The following is a 12355-nucleotide window of genomic DNA, read 5'->3' as shown; positions in this document are numbered from 1 at the left end:
AGATTTTTTTTTAAATGCTCGGACATGATTGTTCAATAAGCAGCATGAGCAACATTGTTATCCGCCCGCGATATTTTTCGTCTGATTTCTGGTTAGCTTTTAAAGTGTTAATTATCTTCTAAGACCGTTTTGTAGCAATCTAAGATTACTTTTTATGGTTTTCTACCTAGTGTTGAGACGGGTAAATTTATGATAAAAAAGTATCATCTTGGAACAGTGACTTCAACTTAAGGATTTTCAAGCAGTAGCACAAGCATCTATTCGAATAAAACTATTTTTTAAAAGAAGACATCAAAGGCAGATATTCAAGAGCATCATGCAAGCAAAATGTTGGATGGAACGTGTTTTAATTTAAGCAACCGTATACCGTATTGATCGTGAAGTATTAGAAACATTAATTCATTTTTCGATTGCACATCGAAATAGTTAGGCACCCATGTTCTCAATTTTTTTACGCATAATAAAGAAGGCTACAAGTGCAAATGACTTTAAAATATATTCCTTACATTTCATTGTAAATGTTCAAATATTTCTCTGGAATAATATAGTTGCATTCATTAATTACAATTAATTTAGTTTTAATTTTCATGCAAGTTCCACCATACTTCAGAACTATTTCTTCTTCTTTCTACACACACTAATGCAACCCTCGATGGTCACATACACGGAGAATAAAAATGTAGTTTCAACCATATTTATGATTGTTTTACGCACAAACAAAAATTTCGTTTTGTTTCAAACTGAAATGTATGATTGAAATGAAATTATTTATTGTTACATCAATGTCAACTTCAAATTTGAAAATACTTTACTTTTAATTCAAAACTGTTATTTACTTGATTCAAACAGAATATCGTTTGGAAACAAAAATATTTTCAGATTCTTATAAAAATATTTTATTGAGGCTTAAAACAACAATCATTTTGTTTGAAACAAACTGGAGCTTTTTCGCTCCGTGTACCTGGTATATATCAATTTACTTTGATAGACGATGTCTTTTCATATACCGAGAAAAAGTTGAATGCCACTCGCAGTTTTCTCGCGGATCACCAACATTGATCGAAACATCAGTATTCAATCTAGATTTGAACCCTTTTGAACATCTTTTTAGGTAATTTCATTTCTATAATGAAAAATCATTCGATTTCATATTAAAATGACTTAAGGCGATACCGAAAGTGGCTAACGTTATTGTGTTAGTGCGACAAACACTGTACTGTACATCTCATGTGTTCGTTAAAAACCTAAACGTTTATTTGAATATTGCATTAGTATTGGTAATATATGTCAAATAGCGGAGCTTGCAAACATAAACAGCTGATCCGCAGCCAACCGCACTGACTATAAACATCCCGAAAAAGGGTTTGTTTTCTTTATCAAGGCATTCCGATTCAATCAAAATTAACAGCAGCAACTGAATAATGCGTAGGATCACTAGGATGTTTAATTAATCCGCTTGCATCGATTGCGTTTTTGATTCCTGCGTTTGCGTTTTGTTTATTTACATCATTCTAAGCTTATCGATGCGGCGAAAGTTGAAAGCTCTTTAAAAGCTCATTGATGTGACGAAAGTTTGATACTGTGTTGCTGCTTTTTCGGAAACCGCTAGTACAATGAAATATGTGCGCAACAAAATATCTATTAACTAATTCCAAATTATACATTGGTCGCTTTTATGAACACGTAATGATCGATATGATCAGTTAAATTTATTTTCCATTAGCAATTATGTTTTTCTGAGCGTTTGTTGATAAATAGCAGATCGATAAATGGAATGACAAGTTTTAGGAGATTGTAACAGCACTGGAAGCACTGATTCCGTGGCGAAAGCGTGCTCTGCCAATACAGATGCATTTTTAAGGTGCAAAACAATACATGCTTCGAACGGTAGCCATTTATCCAGCCATCTTTGAGCCACTTTCGGTTTCCCCTTAAACCGAGCTGTAGTAAATAAAGGTCAGCAATTCACAGAGGGATATTTGAAAAATTGTTAATTTTATCCCAAACAGATTAAAACAGGTCACCAAGAATGTAAATGGTCCTACAAGGTAGTAGTTGAGCGAGAAAGGACATTTGTTTCAACTAATAGTTAACTGTCCGAATACTTTTTTGGCTGCATTTTTAGCCAATTCAAACTATATGTACTCTATCTTCAAAATGGAAAGCTTTTCCCCGAATTTTTGTTGTGCATCTAAATATGCTTTAGTTAAACATTGTTTTAAAAAAATATGTGGTTCCATTCTTTGCAAAATACTGCGCAAAATTACTAAAAGAAAAATTTATGCGCAGCTGTCCGAATACTTTTTTGGTTGACTGTATGCTGTTTATTGCACGCTTCTTGCTGCTACAATCCGCTGCTGCTCTCCAAAAAAGGAGGGAAAGCTGAATCGGTACAAAACCGGTTTTTATTCGAAACCTCTGGCAGAAATCGAACAGAAATCCGGCAGGAAACCCATCCCGCTTACGAAAAAGTCTGATGCCTGGCAGAAATCGAACAGAACCAATATGGCGCCGACTGAATTTGACATTCAGAACCGGTTCATCTTATTCGTTTTTCGCTCTACTCTCTTTCCCGCTTACGAACAAGTCGGATGCCTGGCAGAAATCGAACAGAACCAATATGGCGCCGGCTGAATTTGACATTCAGAACCGGTTCATCTTCTTCGTTTTTCGCTCTACTCTCTTTATGTCAGAACAAGTGACAAGAGATGACACGCGCTGCTCGTTGCAGTTTCCGATTCTAGGTAAGGAAATTACAAATTCATATCTGCAAACTTCAGTTTTTGTTCGTATAGCCACACTAAACAAATCAAACAATCTGCATCTATTACTAATCACAAAAATGTTTGTTTTGTTTAGTGTGATACATTTATAGCCAGACCTTTTTTTCAGAAAATTGTTTCCAGTGCCGGTGTTCTTTTGTGCGCCATTTATGATGTGCTTATGATAATGTAAATAAAAAGCTAGAAAAATAAATATAAATTTGGTTTAACGTAATTTGTATGATGACATCTATTGACATATTGAAAAATAATACAAAAAAGGAAAATCAGCCGAACCGGTTCTGTTCGATGACTGGCAGAAATCGAACAGAACTCGGGCAGAAAAATCAAAACAAAACCGTTAGGCGAAATTTCTGCCCGAATCGGTTGTTGCATTTCTGCTAGTTTTCACGGGTGACGGCGGCCAGAAATCCGGCAGAATGTCTGGCAGAAAAAGTTTTTCGCTGCCAGATTTTTGTGCGATTTCTGCCGCACGCGCCTAAACGGGGTTAAGTGAACGAATCTGAATCATTCCGCTCATTGAACTGAGCTAGTTCGTTTGAACGATTCACTAGCTTACTGAATTCTAGATAGAATCAACAAAAGAGCGAATGTCGCAAATGTAAACAAAACTGGAACAGAGTTTCTGATGCGCAACACGTCTGCGAAATTTTTAACAAATATTTTTCGAGTATTGGTGCGAATCTTGCAAGCAAAATAAATCCAACGAACGCTAGCCCTACTAGTAATATCAGATGTGTCTCAAACACAACCTTTTTACGCCCAGCAAGCGCAAATGAAGTCATTTCCCTAATTAAAGAGCTAGATGCAAATAAGAGCTGTGGACCAGATAACATAACAGCAAGAACAGCTAATAATAATCCTCAGGCCTTTGCATCAATCTTAAGCCAAGCTTTCAATAAAATCATTAACACTGGAGAATATCCTAACTGTTTAAAACCTGCAAGGGTAGTGCCAATCTTTCAAACGGGTAATCCCTTGGATGCGTGCAACTATCGTCCAATCTCTACATTATCTGTCTTCAACAAGATCTTAGAAAAAATGCTCGTTTCTCGGCTATTAGACTTTTTCAAAGCAAATAATGCTCTTTACAAATTTCGATACGGCTTCAGAAAGCAATGCAGTACTATGACAGCCATAACAGAGCTAGTAGACGACATAATCATGAAATTGAGTCAAAAAAAATTGTTGGAGGATTATTTCTCGATCTTAAAAAAGCATTTGATACGCTTAATCATAATATCTTGCTACAGAAGCTAGAATTATATGGTACTAGCTGACCCGACAAACTTCGTATTGCCACAAATCAACCTGTGTTGTACATAAATCATGAATTTGGATGATCTTTGTCACAATCTCGAGTTTTGCAAGCCCCCCAGTGGGCGGCGCTTCCGACGGCGGGTCACCGGCAACACTCGCTACCGTCTCGTCCTGAATGATCTAGTGTTACTATAGATAGTTTTTGTGGTCTTACATTGACTAATGTTTTATGGAAGAGTCTCGAATTTCTCGAGTTCGATTAGTTTTTGAGTTTCGCAAAAATTTCTGTTTTATTTGTATGAGAGTCGTATCCCCCTTACCACGGGGGTGAGAGGTCTCTAACTATCGTAAAATAAATTCAAGACTCCAAAATCTCCCACTTGCCAAATTTGGTTCCATTTGCTTGATTAGTTCTCGAGTTATAAGGAAATTTGAATTTCATTTGTATGGGAGCCCCCCTCTTAAAAGGGGAAGGGGTCGTAATTCACCATAGAAAAAATTTCTGCCAAAACTCCCACATGCCAAATTTGGTTCCATTTGATTGATTAGTTCTCGAGTTATGAGGAAATTTGTATTTCGTTTGTTTGGGTTTGTTTGGCCCCCCCTCTTAAAGTTGGGAGGGGTCCAAATTCACCATAGAAAATATTCTTGCCCCCGAAAACTTTCACATGCCAAATTTTGTTCCATTTGCTTGATTAGTTCTCGAGTTATGAGGAAATTTGTATTTCATTTGTATAGGAGCCCCCCCTCCTAAAGTGGGAAGGGGTTGCAATTCATCATTGAAAAAATTTTTGTCTCCAAAAACACTCACGCGCCAAATATGGTTCCATTTGCTTGATCAGCACTCGAGTTATGAGGAAATTTGTATTTCATTTGTATAGAAGCCCCCCCCCCCCCCCTCTTAAAATGGGGAGGGATTCTAATTTACCACAGAAAATATTCTTGCTCTAGAAAACTTTCACATGCCAAATTTGGTTCCATTTGCTTGATTAATTCTCGAGTTATAAGGAAATTTGTATGGGAGCCCCCCTTCCTAAAGTGGGAAGGGGTCTCAATTCACCATAGAAAAAATTTCATCTCCAAAAACACTCACGTGCCAAATTTTGTTCCATTTGCTTGATTAGTTCTCGAGTTATGAGGAAATTTGTATTTCGTTTGTATAGGAGCCCCCCCTCTTGAAGTGGAGAGGGGTCCTAATTCACCTTAGAAAATATTCTTGCCCTCGGAAAATTTCACATGCCAAATTTTGTTCCATTTGCTGGATTAGTTCTCGAGTTATGAGGAAATTTGTATTTCATTTGTATAGAATCCCCCCCTCCTAAAACGGGGAGGGGTCCCAATTTATCATAGAAAAAATTTTTGTCTCCAAAAACACCCACATGCCAAATTTGGTTCCATTTGCTTGATTACTTCTCGAGTTATGAAGAAAATTTGTATTTCTTTGGTACAGGAGCCCCCCCTCCTAAAGTGGTTAGGGGTCCCAATTCACTATAGAAAATATTCTTGCCCTCGAAAACCTTCACATGCCAAATTTGGTTCCATTTGCTTGATTAGTTCTCGAGTTATGAGGAAATTTGTATGGAAGCCCCCCCTCTTAAAGGGGAGAGGAGTTATAATTCCCCTTATAAAGAGGGGAGGGGTCTCAATTTACCATAGAATAAATTCTTGTCACCGAAAACACCCACATGCCAAATTTTGTTCTATTTGCTTGATTAGTTCTCGAGTTATGCAGAAATTTGTGTTTCATTTGTATGGGAGCCCCCCTCTTAGTGGGGGGAGGGTTCTCCCATCACTAAAACCTCTCCTGGCCCCAAAAACCTCTACATGCAAATTTTCACGCCGATTGGTTCAGTAGTTTTTGATTCTAAAAGGAACATACGGACAGACAGACAGACTGACAAAAATCCTTTTTTTTAGGTATAGATAAGAGGAGTCGCAAATAACATTATCCGCAGTTATTTAACCAATAGGACACAATTTGTAACAATTGATGATGCACGTAGCTCACTCCAGAAAATTGATGTTGGTGTGCCGCAAGGTAGCAATATTGGTCCGTTATTATTTCTAAACTACATCAACGACATTGGAAATTTAAATTTGAGAGGGATACCAAGGTTATTCGCGGATGACACGGCATTGTTTTACCCTTGCACTGACATTGGCAGTGTGATATCAGCAATGGAACAGGATTTAAAAATTCTGTAACAATATTTTAACGCGAATTTGCCTTCGCTTAACCTGGCAAAAACCAAATATATGGTATTCCATCCACCTAGGAAAAAACCAACCGGTCACTTAAACCTGTGTGTTAATGAAACACTGATAGAAAAAGTGGATAATTTTAAATACCTGGGTATTTAGGGGGCTTCCATAAAGTACGTCACGCTTATAGGGGGGAGGGGGGGTTGATCTAATCGTGACGATTTGTGACGTAGGGGGGAGGGGGGGTATGAAGTTATGTGACGTCACATGAAAAAAATCAAATGGAAAATTTATTCGGGAAATTATAATTTAGCCTTCATTTTAAAATACAACTATTGAAGGCCTCTATAAAATTAACGTACTGATGGATTTTAAAACAAATAGTTAAATTTTTTGAATGAACACTTTTTTTTTAACATATATATGTGAACAGGACTCATTTATTCTATGTAGTATGAACTCTCCATTAAGGCTTTACAGAATATGCAGTACACAGCTGAAGAGCTGCTTGAGTACCGTCCTGCCTAAAAAATCTTTGCGACCGCAAATAGCAGTCGCACAAACTCCTGAAGGGTTACGGGATGCTACCAGAGACCCATGACAATGTTTTCCCTTGATATTCGTGCTGAACTCAATCGATGAACAAAAACTCATACGGAAGTTCCACGGCTGCTTTTAAAGTTTTTCGGTATAATTTATACTGCCCCTCACTCAAAAGCTCTCTGAAGGATAGAGTTTAAGCCACTTGCGGATTAAATTTCGCATCTAAGGTAGTCTGAAGTTTTTGGAGCGTCTTAGTAGAATACGAAACCTAAAATTAAAAAAGAAGAAAACTTATCCAATTTAATTCTACTATGTCTAAGTTTTCTTCTTTTTAAATTTTAGATCTAAGGTAGTGTTGAATGACTACACGATACAAAAAAATCCGTCAGGAAAGTTCTTCTAAGGCGTGTTGCTGCAAGACGTCAGCAGGAAGCCCTGATTCTTTCAACTAGATCAGACGAATTTGAGTGGATGAATGTAAAGGGCGTGGATATGCGCGAAACATTAATCGACGACACATCAGCGACTTCTGAAGCGTATCCGATTGCAGCAATTGAAGATCATCTTCAAAATCCGCGAATCGATGACTTATAAGCTCGAAAATTTTCCATTTTTTATTTGCTGAAATTCATTTGATAGCTTTAAATAAAAAGGGTGGAATGAATATTTAATTTTTTTGTTGTGAATGGGGGGGGATTGTCGTGACGTGACGTACTTTCTCAGGGGGGGCACGAATGTGTGACGAAATGTGACAAGGGGGGGAGGGGGGGATGACTTTGGTCAAAATTTGCGTGACGTACTAAATGGATGTCGCCTTACCTTGACTCTACGTTGTCTTGGGATCAGCAAATTAGGCATTTGCAGCAGAAGATCTCATCTTTATCTGGTGCCATGAGGAAAGTGAGTTGCTTCGTTCCTAGAAAGGCACTGTTACAGTTTTACTATGGTTGCATCCATTCCCAAATCCAACACTGAGAAATAGCATGGGGTCATGCCTGCAAATCAAAACTCAAAAAGATTCAAGTCCTGCAAAACAGAGGCTTGAAAACCATATTTAAACTGCCAATACTCTATCCAACTGCCCAACTGAACTTCAATAATAGCCACACTATATTACCTGTCCTCGCCTTACGTGATATGCAGACTGTTATTCATATTCACGAAGTCTTGCACCAACCAGATTACCACCATAACATGACTTTAAATGTTGGCAATAGATTGCAAAATACTCTTCGAGCAAATTTCATAGAGCGTAGCAGAGCCACCACAAATCTAGGCCAGACGCGTATTTCATTTTTCGGTCCCTCAACTTATAACACCTTACCTGATGAATTCAAATAGATCACCAGCATCAATGTCTTTAAATGTAATGAGAAAAAATACCTCAAAACTAATATAAGTAATTATATAATCTAGCCGTATCAACCTACCGTATGTAAATTAAAACAAAATTAACATTTTTTTGACGTATTAACAAAATTAACGTTTTTTACGGCAAGTTTTGAGATAGGGTGTCATTCCAAAAAATCGAAAAATGCGAGCATCACGAAAAATGAAAGGTTTTGAGCGCTAATAGCTACACCAATCGATTGGAAAATCTTCTAAGAATTGACCCAAATGAAGAAAAGTATGGATTCTTGATGTTGGACTACTGAAAAATTGAAAATAATGAACCTATGTTTTACCAGAATTCTCGCTTCGTGATTGGTTGGAAGTTTCTTTACGATGATCTAAACCTATACCAATTTGATATCTGTGCTTGGGAAGTAAACCAAAACAAGCGACAAAGTTTCCTCATTTCAACAAGATTTCTTAACACCGCGGTTCAACCTAGACCATTTTGATGTCCTTGCTTGGGAAGTACGCCAGAGAGAGTGACAAAGCCCCCTCGTGCCAACAGATTTCTTACGAACGCGATTAAACCTAGTCCAATTTGATGTCTGTGTTAGGGAAATGTACCAGATAAAATGACAAGTTCGTTGTCCCAACAGATCGCAAATTCTTTACTGCGAGACGGTTAAACCTCAGCGAATTTGATATCTGTGTTGGAAAAATGTGCTACAGCTGTAGTGTTCGGTTATAATACGACTCTTTATGAATACGCATGCTTGCCGTTTCATTAGAAGTGTAGTGAAAAGATGTGCTGTTGATAAAATAGGATTGAATTGGTAAAATCCCTTCAACGCACAGCACATGCACATGTAGCACATGCTTAAACGCGGTTTTGTAGTAAATTGTCTATATTTTTATGATTCGCGAACAAAATTTTGATAGAAAAAAAATATCATGTAGAAAAAAGCTGTCAAAGTTGCCCATTTCAAAAGTTTGAAAAAAAGGTCATTTTAAAAAAATCAAAAAATTAAATACTTATCGCGGATGTAAATATTATTGTTATATACCATATTTTAAAACTGATACCTTAGCCTATCAAAAAATGAAATGAAAACAAATTTAAACTCAATGAGGTGCGCAATAGGCTACTCATAATAAAAATGAAATTCTCATAAACTTTAATCAAAAAAACAACTCTAGTCGCCTCTTGTCGCCGCAGTTTCTTACAGTGCGTCTGAAAGCTCAAAGTATGTTGTATCAAAACATGAATTAAAAGTTCGCTATAATTTGACGTTTTCCGAAAAAAAAACAATTTTAAAATTGTCATATTTTTAGCAAGTCTTTAAAATTTTAAGTACTCTTTCAACCAATTTGATTATCTTTGTTACTAAATTTATTTAGTACCTGAAGAGAGTTTCATTGAGAAAATGCGAGAGTCCCTGCGAGAAAGAAAATTTTTTTTTGTCAAGCAAATATTTATATCGGACACATTTGATAATTTTGCCCCAAATCACCCTTTAATTTCAGTAAGGTAGCAGGAAAGCAATAGTTTGTGTTCTTGATTTTGTTAAATTGTTTTCAAATGCACAATCTTTTGAGAATTGAACGTATGCAATGTTACTACTTTGATAAATCCGGAGTGATTCGCGATTAGGGCTCAACTGGCAAATTGTAAACAAATCGTTTTATTACACCATCAGTCTTAAAAAGACTGATAATATCCTTGGCAAGAATCCTTTCTTCTGTTTTAATCGTTTGAATTATTTAAAACAAGTTTTTAGTGATGGGCGATAGAAGTGTTTAATCAAAACAAAAGACAATTTGCAGTTTAGCTTAAGATGCAGTTTAGTTTAGATTGTGCATTTGAAAACAATTTAACAAAATCAAGAACACAAACTATTACTTTCCTGCTACCTTACTGAAATTAAAGATTGTTTTTATTATCCATGGTTTCCCACGTTGAAAAGATTTTACCAATTCAATCATATTTTATCAACAGCACATATTTTCACTACACTTCTAATGAAATGGCAAGCATGCGTATTCATACACTACACAGCCGTATTATAACCGAGCACTACATCTGTAGCACATTTTTCCAACACAGATATCAAATTCGCCGAGGTTTAATCGTCGCGCAGTAAAGAATTTGCGATCTGTTGGGACAACGAGCTTGTGTCATTTTTTCTGGCACGCTTCCCTAACACAGACATCAAATTGGACTAGGTTTAATCGCGTTCGTAAGAAATCTGTTGGCACGAAGGGGCTTTGTCCCTCTCTCTGGCGTACTTCCCAAGCAAGGACATCAAAATGGTCTAGGTTGAATGAACCGCGGTGTTAAGAAATCTTGTTGAAATGAGGAAACTTTGTCACTTGTTTTGGCTTACTTCCCAAGCACAGATATCAAATTGGTATAGGTTTAGATCATCGTAAAGAATCTTCCAACCAATCACAAAGCGAGAATTCTGGTAAAACATAGGTTCATTATTTTCAATTGTTCAATAGTTCAACATCAGGAATCCATACTTTTCTTCATTTGGGTTAATTCTTAGAAGATTTTCCGATCGATTGGTGTAAGAATATTGAAAATCGATCGGAAAACCGCTGAGCTATTAGCGCTCAAAACCTTTCATTTTTCGTGACGCTCGCATTTTTCGATTTTTTGGAATGACACCCTATCTCAAAACTTGCCGTAAGACGTAGTCCTACGTCAAAAAAAAAACGAGTGAGAGTTATTTTTTGCTGGACCAGCATAGGAAAATCAACTCGGTTTGTTTACGCTTGCGACATTCGCCCTTTTGTTAATTCTATCTTCAATTATTTCGCTCTCTCAAAGCGATATATTTTGGCAAAGTAAATTGATATATACCAGGTATATGACAATGCGAGCTGTCATATACACTTTGCACTAACACATCTACACTAGTTCTGAGATTTCGAGCATTTTGTATGGAAAATTAGTTAATTTTTTAAAAAAAATCGTTGGATACGCAAGATTTGTCTTTTTTTTTCTTACAGCTTTTATGTTTATGCTTAGAACATTATTTCTGGTATGTATTTTCATTAATACAATGAAGTACAACATTCCAAATTGCAAGCGGAAATTTTTTCGTCAAAGCGGTATCAAGATATCTCAAAGAAATGTCCTTATATCGCTTTCCTACAAGTAGTAAAACAAAAAAGAAATTCTTTAAAATGCTCGGACATGATTGTTCAATAATCAGCATAAGCAACATTGTAATCCGCCCGCGATATTTTTCGTCTGATTTCTGGTTAGCTTTTAAAGTGTTAATTATCATCTAAGACTGTTTTGTAGCAATCTAAGATTACTTTTTATGGTTTTCTACGTAGTGTTGAGACAAGAGCATATATATCAAACAACGTGAGCGGGCAAATTTATGATAAAAAGGTATCATCTTGGAATAGTGACTTCAACTTAAGGATTTTCAAGCAGTAGCACAAGCATCTATTCGAATAAAACTATTTTTTAAAAGAAGACATCAGAGGCAGATATTCAAGAGCATCATGCAAGCAAAATGTTGGACGGAACGTGTTTTAATTTAAGCAACCGTATACCGTATTGATCGTGAAGTATTAGAAACATTAATTCATTTTTCAATTGTACATCGAAATAGTTAGTCACCCATGTTCTCAAATTTTTTACGCATAATTAACCTTAGAGCGGTCGCGTTAAAAAAAGTTACATAAGCGGTCGCGTCGTGTACTGAGTACACGGCGAATAATACTGCCTATATCTCAGGACTGACATGAAATAGAAGGTTGCGGTTTTCGACAAAGTTGTTTATCAATTTAAGACGCATCTGGAAACGAACAATAAAGTTTGAAAACTGATCCGCTAGATGGCGCAAATGGCGACCAAAACAAATGATTCTAGAATCTCGATACTAGAATCTCTAATATCTCGGGACTGAGAAGAGATAGACGATTGCTGTCTTTGGCAAAGTTGTTTATCTGGACGAGATCAATCTGACTGCGGATAACAAAATTCGGAACTGATACGGTAGATGGCGCTTATAACGAGCATATTGAGTTTTTTTGGAATATCTCAGAGTTGTGACGAGATAGACTGTTATTGTGTTCTACAAAGTTATTTGTTCGAACAAGACACATTTGGAAATTCATAACAAAGTTTGAAACTGTCTCAGTAGGTGGCGCGCGTGGTCAAATTATAATCTTATGATGATATCTCATGACCATGATACGATAGAAAGTGG

This window comes from Sabethes cyaneus, chromosome 3 (assembly GCF_943734655.1).
Source record: "Sabethes cyaneus chromosome 3, idSabCyanKW18_F2, whole genome shotgun sequence".
NCBI lineage: Eukaryota > Metazoa > Arthropoda > Insecta > Diptera > Culicidae > Sabethes > Sabethes cyaneus.
Note: the sequence above shows the minus strand (reverse complement) of the source record.